At 42.6% G+C, this 20,000-nt stretch overlaps 1 pseudogene; it reads right to left on the reverse strand.

The window, feature by feature from the left end:
- The window catches only part of LOC120552629, a 23,753-nt pseudogene extending 7,062 nt beyond the window's left edge, over positions 1-16,691 (reverse strand).
- Positions 16,692-20,000: the final 3,309 nt, after the last annotated feature.

Genomic DNA, 20,000 nt, shown 5'->3' on the forward strand with positions numbered 1-20,000 from the left:
CTTTGCTTTTTGACAGATTTAGTCGTAGAGATTCTGCTGACCTGGTTGATGTGGGCGTGTCCGTACGGAGGTTTCCGGTGGCGGTACATCCAGATGGCGGCGAGCAGCACCACAGTCACCATGGAGACGGGAAGCAGGCAGTACACCATGACGCTCAACACGCTGGGGCGGGAGCTTTGATCACTGACCACACGCGCGCATGAAACAGAGACACACGCAGCACACACACACACACACACACACATAAACAGACACACACACAAACAAACACAACGCCACACACAGAAAACCACACACATATGCACACATATGCAAAAAACACACACATACACAGACACACACACACATGCACAAACACACACAGAAACAGACACACACACACATGCACAAACACACACAGAAACAGACACACGCAAGCCGCTATAAGCCCAATATATAACACACACACACACACACACACACACACACACACACACACACACACACACACACACACACACACACACACACACACACACACGTTCATCAGGTAAAAACACAAACCCAAAATATTAGAGAAGATGTGGAGAACTGTGTGGGAGACTCACGCGGTCCGTTGGCGTCCGGCAGGTGTGTGAACCTCTCGTTGCAGAAGTTTCCCTCGCAGCAGCAGAAGAAGACCTGAGGACTGTCCTCCGTCGCCACGCACTCCTGTCTGAGAGACGGAGACACAAACTGGCCAATCAGATCTGTGCGACAGGGAGCCCGTCACGCACACACTATAGGCAGGATAGGCAAACACTGCGGGGCGCCGGCAGACCCGACGAGGACAGGAAAGTTAAAGATAACTAGAAAACTTTTACGACAAATGTTGGAAAAGGCGAATAATTTGAAAAAAAAAAAAAAAAATGTCTAACGTTCAAAAACATTGACATTCACGGCAAAAAAATTTTTTAAAAGCATCAAAAATGTCAAAAAATAAAACCCAACAAATGGGACAAAACGAAGAAAAAAAAGCATAAAAAACATAAACAAAAATGTTGGGTTCAGTCCAAAACATTCACACTTCCTGTTACACCGGAGCCCTGTTCTCATGAAGTATTAGTACATATATCTGAGTCAAGTAAAGCTCTGTAACTGGTATGTATTCTAGTATTTATTACTGTCGGCAGCACATTGACTGCTGCTGTATCAGAGCGTGAAGATCCTCGTTAAGGAGAAAATACAAGACTTTCACCCAGGAAACGAGCGTTCATGTCCCGGGGGTGTTTTAAAGTGCGCGTATGATGGCGTGCCCTGACAGTACCTAGGTAAGGACTACTAGCCAGTTAGAAGCAGAGTATGAGGGCCCAGTACTGACGTAATCGGGACTACTAGCCAGTCAGAAGCAGAGTATGAGGGCCCTGACGATACATACGTAAGGACTACTAGCCAGTCAGAAGCAGAGTATGAGGGCGTGCCCTGACAGTACCTAGGTAAGGACTACTAGCCAGTCAGAAGCAAGAGTATGGAGGGCGCCTGACAGTAGCTAGGTAAGGCCTACTAGCCAGTCAGGAGCAGAGTATGAGGGCGGCCCCCCCTCGACAGTACCTAGGTAAGGACTACTAGCCAGTCAGAAGCAGAGTATGAGGGCGTGCCCTGACAGTACCTAGGTAAGGACTACTAGCCAGTCAGAAGCAGAGTATGAGGGCGTACCCTGACAGTACCTAGGCAAGGACTACTAGCCAGTCAGAAGCAGAGTATGAGGGCGTGCCACGCTAGCAGCTACAAAATAACGGGGCTGGGTTCTGCCCGCGGGCCTTGAGTTTGGCCCGTGTGTGTGTTTCCAGGTGTTTGTACCGGTCGTAGCAGTTGAAGTCGTCCAGCCAGCAGCCTTTCTTCACCAGCTGGATGGAGCCCGAGCTGTTCCTCCACGAGGCGTAGCAGTGCGAGCGTTTGTCCGCCTCGCCCTCGCAGCGCTCCACGCCGCTCTGATTGGTCCGCTCCGCCTCGTAGTTCACGTTGTAGTACAGACACTCCAGGGTGTCAGCGTCGCCGTGGCTCAGCCCTTCAACACGCACACACACACACACACACACAATTAAATACATATACAAAGTCGTGGGTCATTGGCATACAGCAAGTCTTCATAATATGAAGTATATCCCTCGGTTCTCATGGTGTATAAACTAACAGCGTCATTCCGCCACACACACACACACACACACACACACACACACACACACACACACACACACACACACACACACACACACACACACACACACACACACACACACACACACACACAGTATTTATTGTTTATTTTTGTCAGTGTTTAATGTTTGTTTGTATGTATCACATATATGTATGTAGTTCCACTACTGTGGCAATAAACTGCTGTCTGGGTTAGGGTTGGCACGCAGTGTGTATAGTAGGGGTGTGCAAAAAAAAAAAAATCAATTCACATTCGAATCGCAATTCAAGCTCTACCAATTCAAAATAGATTCAAAAATTACATTTTTTAAATGTATTTATTTTATTATTTTATTTTGTTTATTGTACGTCTACTGCAATCAGATGGGAAAAGTAACTACATTTACATAGTGTGAATCCTTTTTTTCTTTTTTTAAAAACCGAAAAATCGATTTTGAATCGAATATTGACATTTTCTGAATCGTGCACCCCTAGTGTATAGTGTATAAAAGGAGCGATAAGTAAGGCTACGTTCAGACTGCAGGCAACAGTGGCCCAAATCAGATTTTTTTGGGGTCAAGTGAGCAGGTCAGACTTCTTCAGAAGTAGTGTGAAACCTCAAATCAGATTCAGACCACTTCCATATGTGGTCCTGAATCTGACCCAGGTCTGATTTTTTTCAATCTACATCGACATTTGTCACAATTCTGGTCCGGCAGGAGACACAGACAGTAACATTAAAAACTGGACTAGGCTACAACATGGAGACCAGTGATGGAGCAACTCAGTGGAGGGAGAGGGAGGGGTTAGACCTAATTAGTGTTATGCTAATTAATGTTACGGCTGCCATTACACAAACATTTAGAAATAAGAGACACATACACACACACAGGAGGAGAAAAAAAGAGTACCAGGGATCGTCATTAACCAAAAAATAATGATGCACACATCAAAACACTGCACACACACAAAACAGGAAGCATCACTGCCCCTATCTCTGCCACTAGAACGTTTTAAAGCACCAAACACAAGCTCTGAACTGTTTCCTCAGTCCCTCTCTCTCTTTTCTTTCTCTCTTTCTCTGGGAAATCAAGCTGCCTTCAAGTGCATTTCAACTATAATAACCTTGGTCTGAAGCTTACATTCTGTATAGAGTTGAAAAGCCTCTCTAGAAACGTCTCCAGCCTTCTCTCTGGTCCCTGAACGCTGCTCTGAGTGATGCGTTCGTCCTTCGATCACAAAGATTTCCTCTGTACAGATTTGTGCTTGTGCTTTTTGTAGCTTTGCTCGTTCAACCAGCAGCCATCTGTTAGCCTGTTCCCGTGGGAACAGTCAACACGGTCTGCACATACGCTCGCCGTCGTGGAATCTGAACATCTGTATCTCTGCAAACAGCTGCAGCTGTGGGGATCCGTCAGCAGCCGTCACTTCCTGTTTCGGCCGTGAAACCTCGGCAAAGACAACAAGAACCTCGATCTAACAGCTGAGCTAAAGAAAAGCTCAGTTTAACTGCTATAGTGTGTGTGTGGGTGTGTGGGTGTGTGTGTGTGTGTGTGTGTGTGTGTGCGTGCATGTTCATGCATGTTCATGTATGTGTGTATATATATGTGCATTTGCGTGCATGTTCATGTCTGTGTGTCTCTCTGTGTGTGTGCGCCTGTGTGCGTGCGTGTGCATGTGTGTGATGTCTTTAAGCTACTGGGACCTTGAATTTCCCCTTGGGGATCAATAAAGTATCTATCTATCTATCTATCTATCTATCTATCTATCTATCTATCTATCGAACCGATATCCATATAGTTGAATATTTGGATCCAGCGCCGGTCCAATGCCTCCCCGGCTGCAGCATTAGGAGAGTTTTGTTGTTGTCCAGACAACATCTGCCCCGTCTTCTGTGTGAGGGCAGACAGGACCACCCCCCCCCCCTACCCCCTCAAGCCCCCGTCCTTGAGGGAGATGAGTGGAGGAAGAGAGCGTCTGGGCCCCGGGGAGCCGTAACTTTGTCAATGAACCCCCCCCCCCTCCCCCCCATCTGTCACAGCGAGGCAGCAAACTTTACAGCCGAGCAAACACAATGCAGGCCGACACTCGGCCCTCTGAACCAGGACCAGGGTCTGACACGTCCCTACACTCAGGGGGTTTCTGGGTTTTAATAGTCCCATTCTACATTAATCAAGCTCTGTACTTCAGTACAAATGTTAAGTTACACCAACTTAAAAAATGCCACAAAAGGCAAAGTAACTAAGTACACGTACTCCAGTACTGTACTGAAGTGCAAATGTTGAGGTAACTTGTCCTTTACTTTATATCTCAACAGATTAGACTTTTTTTTAAGATAATCCGACTTTTCTCCGTCTTACTCAGTTTTAGCTGCAATAATGTGTGCCTGTGTGTGCGTCTGTGTGTCTGTGTGTGTCTGTATCTCTGCGCTGTGTGTGTGTGTGTGTGTGTGTGTGTGTGTGTGTGTGTGTGTGTGTGTGTGTGTGTGTGTGTGTGTGTGTGTGTGTGTGTGTGTGTGTGTGTTAGTTATAGAGAGAGTTACGATGACGGGTCCTGGTTATAGGATTAGTTTTATATTGATTGTTCGCGCTCAGCGGGTCTGATTTATTAAAAGTCTCTCTGAACATTCAAACTGCACCGAGACCATTCAATATCTGCCTTCAAATAAACAAAATACACAATCACCAATAATCTGTAGTTACTCATCATCATTGGGTCTGAAGTCTGGAGTTCTCCTAATATCTAGAGTGGACATGTCTGCATGGATTGAGAAAAGAGACAATAACGTTGAAAAAATTTAGAAAATTAACTCTGAAAAAAAAGACAAAAACGTCAAAAGGCAACAAATGTCAGAAAAAGCGACAAAATCTTTTGTAAACAGCGTCAAAAGACTTCGACAAAAAACTAATGAGGGCAGAAAAAAACGGTGAAAAAAAGTGTCCAAATATGTAGGACAGTAAATATGTTCCATTAGCATAATAGTGTAATGTGGATTGTTGTTCAGTTTTATGGATTGTGGCAGGAAAGATGATCCTGTAGCGGTTATACTTTATACTTTATAAACAGACCAAACAGAAGGACAACAAGTACACGGTCGGCAGGAAGACAACACAAGGACCGATGGTGTCCACCCAAATAAGCTGGGTAGCTCGATGCTAGCGGCTAACATACAGCACGCAGTACAGCCCGCCCATGCAATTGACTGTTTACACCACACACCCCCTCCGATTAGATTATTGATTAGATTATTACTCTTTTTAATTCAACTTCAACAAGCCGTTTAGACTCTGTTGCTCCCCTGAGGACGAAACACACTAAAGCTCTTTGGGGGTGGTTTTTTTTTTGTGTTTGTGTGAGAAGAAAAAAAAAAAAAAAAAAAAAAAACTCTATTTTTGTTTTTCGAGCCTTTGGTTGGGGGGGTGTGTGGTGGAAAAAAAAAAAAAAAAAAAAAAAAAAAAAAAAAAAAAAAGAAATTCTACAGCACAGTCCGTCTGATTATCAGAGAGCTGTAAAATCTGCTAAAACAGAGTACATTTCAGCTCTTCAATGCTACACAGAAGGGGAGGCGGGTGATTGACTTAAGTCTTTAAGTCTGCTCTGCACACTGCCCTTTATACATACACATAAATTACCCTGGACTACCCTGGACTGGAAAGATTGGAAGGCAGTGCCAGCTAGTGCTACATGCTAGCTTGTATGTATGGTCAATACACCACGCTGTCTTTTTGTCTGTATGGACAGTTTTCAACTTTAACTTAAACTTTTCTTCAAGTCTTTTACTAGTGTCCATGTATAGTAAAGTAATGATTATTCTATTTTTGATATATTGTGTTGCCTGTTGTACTAGAATAGATATAGAATTTACATACACAGGCCTCAGGTTCTTTGCAAAATGTTAAACACTCTTATAAACCCATGTGACTCTGCCCCTATCGTTCCCACATCTGACCTCTGTGATTCCTACTATTCACGGTATGTAAATGTAGTTACTTTTCCCATGTGATTGCAGTGGACATACAATTAAAAAATCATTTGAATTTGAATCGATTATGAATCAGTAGAGCTTGAATCGCGATTCGAATGCCGATCGATTTTTGCACACCCCTATGTTCTATGACTGATAAATACCTGTCTTGTCTCTGGTAATGTTCCAGCTGGCTTTAAACCTGCTGTTGTGCAGCCCCCGGCTCGTGTAAAAAGTTCTGTCCTAGAGAAACTAGTTCTGACCGAGCTTCAAAACGTTTTAGCTACTCATAATATTTATGAAAAGTGTCAGTCTGGTTTTAAACCCCGTCATAGAACTGAAACCTTTTAAGAGTTTTTAATGATCTAATCTTAAAATAAATTGACATTGAAGGGTTAAAGTGGAATATTTTTGTTCTCTTTTCACCTCAAACTGATAGTACAAACTGTTCTCTTCCTCTGTATCCCTCAAATTCCTCTCTTTACGACCCTCCATATCTCTCTCTCTCTCTCTCTGTGTCTCTTTTAGGTCTCTCTTTTACATCTCTCTCTCTGTCTCTCTTTTACATCTCTCTCTCTGTCTCTCTTTTACGTTCTCTCTCTCTGTCTCTTTTTGCTCTCTCTCTCTCCTTCTCTCTTCTTTTTTTTTTTTTTTTTTTTTTTTTTCTCTCTCTCTCTCTCTTCTCTCTCTCTCACGTCTCTCTCTCTCTCTCTCTCTCTCTCTCTCTCTCTCTCTCTCTCTCTCTCTCTTTTTCTCTCTTCTTTCTTTTTTTTTTTCTCTATATAAAGCGCCAGTGACAGCTCCCCTCTCCCCTCTCCCCAGGATTTATTGCTCTATGTGTTGCTGCCTGACCCCATTCCACAAACCTCTGAAACCACGAAGGATCCCACACGCTTCCCCTGAGGAACTCCGTCACGCTACAGGTGAACAGAAATTTATTTTTTACGAAAAAAAACCCCAAAATATATAAAAAACTGTTTTATTATCGATAGAATTTTACCAAAATAGGTGACCGCCAGCCCAACTCATTCAAAGCAACGCCTGGTCAGGCATCTTTCGCGTTTGTTATTGAAAAAGTCTCCTATAGCGTCACTTTTAGACCACACACCAGATTCGGCTTCTGATTGGGCTGAATATTGAGCTTTTTGACGGGATTGGGTTTCTGCCGAACCCTACGCTTGCACTAGGTGCGCTACGCTGGTCGCTGTAATGACGGCGCCGTTGATTACGGAAAGGTGTTTTACGTAGGTGGAGCGTTCAATGCAGCAGGCTGTGAGAAAGTGGAAATGGAACTGGTGAGCAGAAAAAGTGTTGCGACACAAGAACGGGACAGTCCTCGCTGCAAATCAAGTTTTAAATTCAAAAAGCAGTTTGTTGTATTTTAGCAGAAAACTGAAAGCAGCAGAACTGAGAACACTTTAATATCTGATTAACCCTCGCTTCCTTCCGAACCTGCAACTTTGGGTTTTTCTGGGTCCAAAGTTCGACACTTATTCCATTTTTTGTCGGTGTTTTTGCAGGTTTTTTATTATGTTTTAGTCAATTTTTTGTTGCTTTTCCGATGTTTTTGTTCCACTTTTTGTCACTTTAACAAGTTTTTGTCATCTTTGGCGATGTTTTTTATGGTTTTGTCACTGGTTATGGTTTTTGTCTTGGTTTTTTTTGATTTTTTGGTCACTTTTTTCATCGTTCTTTTGTCGTAGATATAGAAAGGTTTTTGTAAACGGGTCAAATTTGACCCGAGGACAACAGGAGGGTTAACGACATTCAGAATACTGAAAGCAGCAGAACTGAGAGCACTTTAATATCTGTTCAAGTAATATTATGATATTATCTTGCATTCCTGGTCCTTAATGTTTGGCCTGCAGCGTCCCAAACACACGGCTTATTCTCCTTCATGTGATCGCCTTCTTTCCTCCACAGCAGAACACACAGAGAGCTGCAGGCCTCTCCCTGGGCCGTTATTGATTGCTGAGAAACCAGGTCAGCTGAGCTGCAGCCATAAATCACAGAGAGGTGCTCTAAACACATGCAGATACTAACCTGAACCTGGCTAATGCTCAACGCTAACTTCAGACACTAACTGATCAAATAAATTCAGATTAAGTTAGGGCACAGGTTTTATTTTACTGGCGTTTCGGTCAGACTTTTTTCGACATTTTGACACTTTTGATATTTCTTTGTTTAAAAAAAATGTACTTTATTTTTTCCAAAGTTTGGCTTTTTTTCAATTTTTTTTGCATTATTCCTCAGGAAAAAAATTAATAAAACTTTTATAGGGGTTTGTGTCGCTTTTTTCTATATTTTTGTCACTTGCTTTTTTAAGAAGGAACATTCAAACGTAATTTTTGTCTGATGTTCAACGCTAACTCCACGAGACGGTCACAGCTCTGCTGCATTAACTGTTTCTGTAGAGCTGGCCCTAACTTATTTTTATTTGGTGCCATGGGTAAGATTTCAGCTGTTGCTTTTTCAGACGTTTTTGGCATTTTTTTCGACTTTTTTATGGCTTTAATGTTCAACTCAATGTTCAATTTGTTCATTAAATGAAAGTTGGAAATGATTTTCTGTAATTAGTTTTAAACTCAACAAGCAGTTTGTTGTATTTTAGCAGAATACTGAAAGCAGCAGAACTAAGAAAACTTTAATGTGCGTTTATCTATCACCATATTCAACAACGTTATCGTATATTTTCCTCGTATCGTGCAGCCTGAGTAGAAACAGCTCCGGCTGACGTTACTGTCTTTAAAAAGTGGAAGTAATGCTTCAAATGTCAAAAGGTTTTTGATTCGTAATCAGTGTTTCTCTGAGTTGTTCCTCAAAGTCTGAATGTGGGATTCTGGGAAGATTTCGGATCATTTCTCCAGTGATAACAAATAAATTCAGATTAAGTTAAAGCATAGGTTTTATGTTACTCCTTCTAGACTCCACAGGGCGGTGGGAGTTTTTGTTGTGTTTTTTTAGATTTTTTTAAAATATTTTCATTAGATTTTTGACATTTATTCCCCAAAGTTTGACATTTGTTTAATATTTTTTCAATATTTGTCTGTTATTCCTCAGAAATAAAATGAAATTGTACAGGGGCCTGTAAAAATTTACTTTGTTTCTGTCATTTTTTTTAATATTTTTGTCGCTTGCTTTTTTTAAGAAGGAAGATTCAAAGTCATTTTTGCCCAAGTTCGCTGTGAAGCGTTCCTGCCAACGTTTGCATTCAGAAGCTGCTGATGCAGGTGGTTAAATCCATCGCCCCCCTGCAGCTGTCTCCCCCCGGCTCTGCTCCTCCCCCGGTACCTCCCCTCTCCTCCCCCTCTGACCCCGTGTCATCAATCTTAGGGGGAGACGAGCGGAGAAAAGAAAACAGGCGCTGGACCTTTAAATCTTGCCCCGTAGCTACGGGCAACCCATCCCCCATCATGCACCCTGCTCACCCTCTCCTCTGCAGGGAGTCGGGCAGCGTTCAACAACAGAAACACCTTCCAACCCCCCCCACCCAACCCACCCCCCCCACACAAAAAAAAATATATCTTCAGATGTATCACCACGGCTGACAGGAACCAATCAGAGAGCTTCCAAGCCAATTAACCAATTAATCCATTATCAAAGTCGTTAGCGGTTCATTTAACAGTTGACTACTTCTGTGATTGCAGTATTTGTTAAAAAGCTAGGTCTTTTAGAAAAGGTCCAAAAGCACATGAAAGAAGACCCCAAAAATGGAGAAAAAAAACAAGGTTGTAAAAACGACATAAAAAAAGGGGAAGAGCTGTTGCCAAAATGGCCGCAAAAATAATAAAAATATCAAAAAAGTGTCTAACACGTAAAAAAAGGCAAAAATGTCAGAAAAAAAACCCAAAACATATATTACATATATATTAATCAGTTTGAGTCATTACCTTTTCCCTCTCTCATTATTCTTCTTTACTTTCCTTCCATTTTCTTTACACCCTTCCCTCCTTTCTTTCATCCTTCTTTCCTTCCTTACCTTCTTTCCTATGTGCTTCCTTTCTTCTTTCCTTCCCTCCTTACATACTTACTAAAAGACTAACAGAAATTGTAGAGCTATTTTGAGTCATGTTTGATGTTTCTTTCAGCCCTGATTGGCCCATATATATATATATATATATATATATATATATATATATATATATATATATATATATGGGTTTCCCATAACTATGACAACATTATCCCGTAACTATGACAACATCCTATCACAATCATTTGATCTGAATGTGCTGTCGGCCAATCAGGAACTGAGTTGGCGCTTGATGCCGTTGGCATTTTGTCAACATCTACTTACACTTTTGATGCTTTCAACGTGTGATATTTTTAAAACCTTTTCTTCTTTTGTTTACATTTACTTTTAATGTTTGTTTTTAGTTTTCGATGCTTTTTAGATTTTGGATTTTTTTCGAAGTTTGACATGTTTTTCAATATTTTTCAACAATCTTTTGTAGGATTGGGCATCGAGAACCTCAAAAATTATGATTCCAGTGGACCTTTTCTTTATTGGAATCGTTTGCAGGATTTGGCTTCAAATCTGATCATCTCTTCCCAATTTAACATACGCAAGTTTGGGTTTCCGTAGAGACCAGGCGCTTGTTGTGTTGCAGCCTTTGGAGAACAGTAAGCAGCGCTCTAGTGTGGCTTTATTTTACGTTAAAAGCTGTAAAACTGTGTCCGGGTTAGCTCAGTTGGTAGACACACATATGTAGAGGTTTGCTCCTCAACGCAGTGGGCGGCAGGTTCAAATCCAACCTGCAGCATCCATCTCTCTCTCTCTCTCTCTCTCTCTCTCTCTCTCTCTCTCTCTCTCTCTCTCTCTCTCTCTCTCTCTCTCTCTCTCTCTCTCTCTCTCTCTCTCTCTCTCTCTCTAAAGCGCCAGTGACAGCTCCCCTCTCCCCAGGTATGTGTTGCTGCCGTGTGAACACACAGACTGCATTCCACAAGCCTCTGAAACCACGAGGGATCCGACACGCTTCCCTGAGGAACTCCGTCACGCTACAGGTGAACAGAAACGAGTACACTCGTAACGCATTCTAATGAACGGGTTCGTACGATATCGTACGGACATTTGCATGATATCCTACAAAAATAGGTGACCGCCAGCCCAACTCATTCAAAGCAACGCCTGGTCAGGCATCTTTCGCGTTTGTTATTGAAAAAGTCTCCTATAGCGTCACTTTTAGACCACACACCAGATTCGGCTTCTGATTGGGCTGAATATTGAGCTTTTTGACGGGATTGGGTTTCTGCCGAACCCTACGCTTGCACTAGGTGCGCTACGCTGGTCGCTGTAATAAGCGGGCGCGTCGATTGATTACGGAAAGGTGTTTTACGTAGGTGGAGCGTTCAATGCAGCAGGCTGTGAGAAAGTGGAAATGGAACTGGTGAGCAGAAAAAGTGTTGCGACACAAGAACGGGACAGTCCTCGCTGCAAATCAAGTTTTAAATTCAAAAAGCAGTTTGTTGTATTTTAGCAGAAAACTGAAAGCAGCAGAACTGAGAACACTTTAATATCTGATTAACCCTCGCTTTGTCTTCCCGTCGACCTGCAACTTTGGGTTTTTCTGGGTCCAAATTTCGACACTTATTCCAATTTATTGTCGCGTTTTTGCAGGTTTTTTTATTATGTTTTAGTCAAGTTTTTTGTTGCTTTTTCCGATGTTTTTGTTCCACTTTTTGTCACTTTAACAAGTTTTTGTCATCTTTGGCGATGTTTTTTATGGTTTTGTCACTGGTTATGGTTTTTGTCTTGGTTTTTTTTGATTTTTTGGTCACTTTTTTCATCGTTCTTTTGTCGTAGATATAGAAAGGTTTTTGTAAACGGGTCAAATTTGACCCGTGGACAACAGGAGGGTTAACGACATTCAGAATACTGAAAGCAGCAGAACTGAGAGCACTTTAATATCTGTTCAAGTAATATTATGATATTATCTTGCATTCCTGGTCCTTAATGTTTGGCCTGCAGCGTCCCAAACACACGGCTTATTCTCCTTCACTGAGTTGGCACTTGATGCCGTTGGCATTTTGTCAACATCTACTTACACTTTTGATGCTTTCAACGTGTGATATTTTTAAAACCTTTTCTTCTTTTGTTTACATTTACTTTTAATGTTTGTTTTTAGTTTTCGATGCTTTTTAGATTTTGGATTTTTTTCGAAGTTTGACATGTTTTTCAATATTTTTCAACAATCTTTTGTAGGATTGGGCATCGAGAACCTCAAAAATTATGATTCCAGTGGACCTTTTCTTTATTGGAATCGTTTGCAGGATTTGGCTTCAAATCTGATCATCTCTTCCCAATTTAACATACGCAAGTTTGGGTTTCCGTAGAGACCAGGCGCTTGTTGTGTTGCAGCCTTTGGAGAACAGTAAGCAGCGCTCTAGTGTGGCTTTATTTTACGTTAAAAGCTGTAAAACTGTGTCCGGGTTAGCTCAGTTGGTAGACACACATATGTAGAGGTTTGCTCCTCAACGCAGTGGGCGGCAGGTTCAAATCCAACCAGCATCCATCTCTCTCTCTCTCTCTCTCTCTCTCTCTCTCTCTCTCTCTCTCTCTCTCTCTCTCTCTCTCTCTCTCTCAATAAAGGCCTAAAAATGCCCCCAAAAAATTATCTTAAAATAAAAAGCTGTACAACTGCAAAGCACCATTGAATCAAAATGATGTTTCCTCTTATTTGTGTAATGAGCATGTGACCCCGTCTCAACTCCACCCCTCAACGAATCAGAATCCATAACAACCGGAATCAAGAGGAAGAATCAGAAAAGGGTCAAATCCAAACGATGCCCAACCCTACACATCAACACAATATGTTTCGACGGTCTTTTGAGGGTTTTTTCACACACAAAAAATGTTTAAAGTTTTTTTGACACAGATGCACCGTGGCTCCGTCCGGAGCTTAGTCCCGCCCAAGACGATTGTGATTGGTTTAAAGAAATGCCAATAAACCAGAGCACGTTTTTCTCCCATCCAGGAATGCTGTGTGGACTAGCCAGACCCTCCTCCGCAGCGCTGTGGAGGAGGGTCTGGACAGACTATTGAAGAACAGACTTATAATAAGTTTGAATTTATATTCACCCTCTTCTCTACACATTACATACCTATCATTCAAATATGCATCTTGCACACTAATTTGCACTACTACTTTTTGCACTTTACATCCCACTCCATGTGTACTTGTCTTGATATTATGTCTTATTTGTATTTTTGTATATTATGTTGACATGTGCCTATATGTATATTGTTGTCTCTACTGTACAGTATGTGTCTATATTACTATTTGTGCAGGTCCTTCATTCCAGCAGCAGTCCGACTCTTTAATACAACATCATAATGTAGCACTGCTCGCTGTTTCTGCAATATGAGCGTCACTGGACAATATTCTGCACTATGCACATTTAATTATTTATCACTCTGTCACCTCCAACTGTGCAATATGTCATATCTTTTCATCTGTATATCTGTGTTAATATACTGTCTGTTTATAAAAGTGTGTATTGTGTAAATATGTTTATTATTATTATTATTATAACTAATTCTATTTTTTTCTATTTCTTACACGCATGTATATTTTCTCCTATCCTCTACTAACTGTATTGTATTTGTGTTATTCTGATGAGTGTACATTGCTGCTGCACATGAATTTGCCCAGTGTGGGATTAATAAAGTCTATATTATCTTTGTTAATGTTTACTATTACATGTCTGTTTGTTGAATGTATAGAGAGGTAACACCTACCAAAGTCAAATTCCTTGTGTATGTGAATATACTTGGCCAATAAATCTGATTCTGATATTGCCAACTTTCATCATTGCCAAACATGACCCATTCATGATCAGCTTGTATTATTTATTTATTGTTTATATCTACTATTATTTCCATCTCGAGTGTTTTTCGGGTTGGAGCTTTGACGGGCCGTATGTGGGCCGCCAGTTGATCGTTGCTGCCCTATGGGATGTTTGTCCTGCATATGTAAATGAGGCTTAATGTGATGCTACAGACCCAAACAGTCAGAATAGAGACCTGTTCTGGAAGAGAAATGATTAGAGAGATGATGTTTCTGTCTGCGGTGTTTGGCTGTAACCCTTGTGTTGTCCTGCCGGCTCTTTTAGACCCTGTTTTTATGTTGATGTTGCTTTTTCCCCATGTTATGCTTGCTTTTTGTACGTTTGTGCCGCTTATTTCAACGTTTTTGCCACTTTTTTTCCATTAACACCAGTATATTCACCACTAGACTTTATTTACACTAGTTTTACACTTATTTTTTTGGAATTCATGGTCAATAAACCTCATTTATATGAAATTTTCTCATTTTTGTGTAAGAAAAAAGCAAAAATGATGAATGATTTTGACTAAATGCTTAAGATCAGAGGAATGATGGTAACAAATAATCACAGGATTAGTCAGGATAATGCTATGAAAGTGAATACAACACCCAGAATTCTATGAAAATAGAGATCTGATCATTACTTTCCTTTGTGAAGAGCGTCTTATGGAACCAGTCATGTTATTTTGGGGCAATTTGGTTGAAAGAAACCCAAATTTATGATATAGAAAGTTTTAAACGGGGAAAACAGGACGGTTAAAATGTGTTTGTTTGAGAGGACAGCTGTGTGTGTGCTCGGAGTATTTTTTTCAACGCGCACGCGCCTCCTCTCCTCCACTACAGACCACATGACCGAGCTGCTCCATTCATCCACCCCAAATGTAGTAAAACGTGCGTGCACGGCGCCGGGGAGCGCGTGCAGAAGAAGGAGGAAAAAAAAAAAGGAGGGAGGAGAATAAATAAAGATGAATGTGTGATTTCTGACTGAGTGAGTCTCGAGCTCTGCTGATCGGTTATCGATCCGCCTGCATGCCTGAGCAGACAATGGCAGCGCGCGCACACCTGCACGCGCACGCATTCACGCAGCCAAAACACAACAGAGTGGACACATGCAGGCTGCACTCAAGTGATTCCTGCACACCAAAAAAAAAAAAAGCAGGAGCTTCACACATTCATTCATTCATTCATTCACTGTCCTCAGATGTCTCCAGCATCATCTCACACGCACACGCGACCGCGCACGTGATTTACAGCGAGGTGTTCCTGCACAGTTCGGTGCAAAATGAGGACACGTTCAAGAATCCTCAGCCCACCTTTAATGTCACACACACACACACACACACACACAGGATAAATACACCCAGACCGAGGTTGAGATTATTATATTAATATAGGATATATATAGGTCTATATTATCAGGGTCACATGGAATCTGTGGACGCATATTTGAAGCAGATTTTAAGCAACTTAAATTCAAACTGAATGTTTACACATCTCCACCCAGAGTCCGCTACACTCTGCACGTTCTCATTCAGGATCACCGCTGGAAGCTGCAAAATAAAATCCGTTTTTGGGTCAATATTCCTGCATAATATGAGTGCATTAGCTTCGCCATGTGCTGCCGCTGCTGCTGCTGCTGCCAGAGACTACAACACCCAGGGTGCAACATGGAGAGCCAAACGGCTGCTGCATGTTCCCGTGCTACCAGCCACTCATTGTTTGCTTGTTTGGGCTGCTGAGTGAAGCTAACCTGCAGCCGAGCCTACTATACTGGAGTTGCACATTCTGCCCTAAACCCATTCAGCCTCTTTTCTCTCACATAAACAATTAGTGTTGTGTAGATGTGTTGATGTAGCCTATGTATTGTTTATTTCATTTAAATGTTTGTTTATGTGTATGCACCAACCACCGAGGCAAATTCCTATAAGTGTGTACTGGGCAACAGACCTGTTTCTGATGGAGATTGGGATTCATTTGCAGGAGGATGGAGCTGACAACACCACTACAAACACATGCGTAAAATATCCCAAAATCACAACACGTTGGCTGCGCTTCCACGCCACATCCACGCACAGCGTGCTCCCTACTGTTTGCTCCCGTTCGTGTTTCTGCTGCTGGGGTTTGGTGTTTGCGGGCTGCAGTGTTGCAACATGCAGCCTTTCACCCACTCTCACTCTCACACTCTCTCTGTGTGTGTGTCTCTGCTTACCTGCACATAAAGTTCCCAGCAGAAGTGCACAGGTCAGCCAGGAGAGAAACATATTCCCTTCAGTTGGAGGCGGTCGCCGCTGCGCTGTCCGCCGGTTCCTCCTCCAACATTTACAACACAAAGTTAACGAGGGACGCTGCGTAAAACCACCAGCCAGGCCCGGGCTGTCCACTGGGCTTTGTGTTCAGTGTGTGTGTGTGTGTGTGTGTGTGTGTGTGTAATAATCCAGCCAGCAGCCTCCTCCTCCTCTTTCTCCGCCTCTTTCTCCTCCAAAAAGAACCGGACCCGCACAGTTCTACGAAGAACTTCCCCGCGGTTCCGGAGCCATGCGGGGCGGACAGCAGCGGCGGCTCAGCCCGGGGTCCCTTGCGCTCTCAGCCCGCTGATAGATCCCCCGAAAAACAATCCCAAAAAAAGAGTCCCGGTTGTTGGTGTGAAAGCAGCCCGCAGCCCAGCGCTCCTGTGGCCGTGTCTCCTCCTCTGTGGCTCGGTGCAGCTCTCTCCTCCGCCCCGTCCTCTCTCTCTCTCTCTCTCTCTCTCTCTCTCTCTCTCTCTCTCTCTGCTCGGGGCTGCTGGGGACAGGCAGGAACGGGGTGGGGATGTCAAGCTGCACCCACCGGCCTCAGATCACCTGCTTCCGGTTTCAAAATAAAACGTTCGCAGCCACCATAAAGGGGAAGAATCTGAATCAGTGCCAAGTCAGTAGCACTTACCAGGAATGTGCCTTGGTTGTTGGTGCATACATTAACACATTAAACATTAAACAAACAATAACTGCAGAAACAACCAACACATAGGGGCCTACATATAACTATATAAACATTAAGAAAAAAAGAGGCAGTATGAAGTAGTGCAGGATGTGCAGAGGACAGGATGAGTCTTAGTATTAAGAGTCGAGTCAGACACATTTCTAGAATGAGTTAAACATGTTAAGATGTCAGTTTAAAGTTCTGGCTCTTGACAATCTTAAAAAAAACGGTACCGGCGGCCCGACAATACTAGTCTGGCTTAGCCACAGATGCATTCTGGCATAGGACAAATAATCTCTCTGGGTTGTTTGCATTTCTTTAAACCAATCACAATCATCTTGGGCAGCGCTAAGCTCCGGACACGACGGTGGCTCTGCTGAATAGGGTTACACGCACACACACAAACACACACACACTTCGTCCACAAAAATCCCACCAATCAGTCCCAAAACCTCCTAGTTAGAGAGGAAATGTCCTAAACATATTCTTTATAAATCTTTACAATCATTCCCTGAAAGAACCGAGGAGGCCTGTCTTGTTGCACCATCCAGAGACAAGTTGTCTCTTTATGTATCTTTGTGTTCCTTTTGTGTGTTTTTGACCAAAAAACGAGAGATTTTTTAAGAGTTTAGTTTCCATTTAGATCCAGAGCTAAGAAAGAAGAAGCAAAACAGAGCTTTTATTTTGATGATCTTGACCGGATGTTCCGCTTTTTGTTTTTGTTCTGACTGTGTTTGGAGCACCCGAGCTGAACTGAGTCCAAAATGGCTCCTAAAGAAAAAAAAAAAAAAAAAAAAAAAAAAAAAAAAGAAAAAAAAAGAGAGAGAGAGAGAGAGGGAGGGGAAAAGGGAGAGAGACAGAGGGCATGTGCCTCCCAAAAAATGTTTTGCGTTGCTACGATGCAGACAGAAAACAACTGTTATTGATCCGCTTGGCTGTGGCTTGGTACCTTTGCATTTCCCCCGACTCACCTGTTTCCTGGGTGAAAGTCTTGTGTTTTCTCCTTAACTTCTTCCAGGACATGAACACCTGTTTCCTGGGTGAAAGTCTTGTGTTTTCTCCTTAACTTCTTCAGGACATGAACACCTGTTTCCTGGGTGAAAGTCTTGTGTTTTCTCCTTAACTTCTTCAGGACATGAACACTTGTTTCCTGGGTGAAAGTCTTGTGTTTTCTCCTTAACTTCTTCAGGACATGAACACCTGTTTCCTGGGCGAAAGTCTTGTGTTTTCTCCTTAACTTCTTCAGGACATGAACACCTGTTTCCTGGGTGAAAGTCTTGTGTTTTCTCCTTAACTTCTTCAGGACATGAACACCTGTTTCCTGGGTGAAAGTCTTGTGTTTTCTCCTTAACTTCTTCAGGACATGATCACCTGTTTCCTGGGTGAAAGTCTGACCATACCAGTTACAGAGCTTTACTTTTCATAGGTATATGTATGAATGCTTCATGAGAACAGGCTGGTCAGGCCTACCTTTCTCTCTCTCTCTCTCTCTCTCTCTCTCTCTCTCTCTCTCTCTCTCTCTCTCTTACATAAGTTACATAAATTCAGACAAAACGCAGACATGAAGCAGACAGCTGTGTTATTGCTGGCTCAGGATCAAAGACACACATCCAGAAACATAGAGACATGAGCACTTAACATGCCTGAACACACACACACACACACACACACACACACACATAGGGTCGACTCTGCAGTGACATCATTGATCCATCACCCACACATTTCACAATCGGAGCGAGAAACTCCTCCACCAACGGTGAGCTGTCTGACTTTATGGACTTTTTATCTGTCCACATGAAGTTTGCTCCAGCAGAGTCTGTGCTGCACACCTGAGCCCGAGGGCAGGAACGTTCCCTCCTCTTATTGGTCAGATGTGTCTGGGGGGGGGGCGGGAGCAAGAAAGTAAACCCAGGAATGAGGTCCTGTTCTGGACGTGATATTATGAATACCACTATGGCCAAGCCAAGGCCCACCCTTCAATAGCATTTATTGGCCAGGCGTCCATGAGCACGCAAGGTAACGTAACCCCATTTGTTCAGGTCCTATCCCCTGACCAATCGGCTATCCTAACCTTAACCACTCGAGGTCAAATACCTAACCCCAACCAATCGAGCTGCTTCGTAGGGCGGGTCTTGGCGTGGCCATAGTGGGATTCCTAATTTTGCGTTCTGGATGTCTACGGGGTCCAACCAGCTCATTTCATTTGAATAGTCAGGCACCGTCAGCTCTCACGGCTTCTCTCTCCAACTTCAGCAGCGGCTGCTTCGAAGCTGACTGCAAGATTAATTTCTTTTAGTGGTGTTATGTGGTATGTCTTCATCATCATCATCATCATCATCATCATCATCATCATCGCAAAACACAGACAAAAAAACATTAGCGACAAAAGAGGCAGAAAAAGCAACACAAACAATACATATTGTATCGATATTTTGTGCCACATCGATGAAGACATAAATCTGAATACGAGAGAAATTTGCCTTTTTTCGATTTCTTTTGTTGTATTATATGGGACGTCTTCATCATCATCATCATCATCATCATCATGAAAGGAGCACGTTAAACTGTAAATTGTTAAATGGTTCAGTTTGATGAAATGAATTCGTTTGTTGCCTCCAGACGGAATAATTTCTCTCTCACACACACACACACACACACACACACACACAAACACTCACACATGCACACACACACATGCACGCACGCACACACACACACACACATGCACAAATGTACACACATGCACACACACGCAAGCACACAAAAACGCACACAGACAGACTCGCACACACACACATGCACACACAGACACACACACACACACAACACACACACACACATGCACACACACACGCACACACACACACACACACACATGCACACAGACATACACACACACACACACACAGCCTACCGTCTTCAGAGTCTACAGCCAATTTGGTCGATTAGGAACCTGTTAATTCCGTCTATTAAACCCTGTGTTCATTTGTCCAATTAAGTCTTGAGCTAATTGAGTCTGGGGAGCAGAGTGGGGGGGAGGTTGGGCCTAATTAGGCGGATGTCATCTGCCAAACACATTAACTGACATTTAAAAC

Source organism: Perca fluviatilis, chromosome 22 (genome assembly GCF_010015445.1).
Source record: "Perca fluviatilis chromosome 22, GENO_Pfluv_1.0, whole genome shotgun sequence".
In the NCBI taxonomy this organism is placed as follows: domain Eukaryota; kingdom Metazoa; phylum Chordata; class Actinopteri; order Perciformes; family Percidae; genus Perca; species Perca fluviatilis.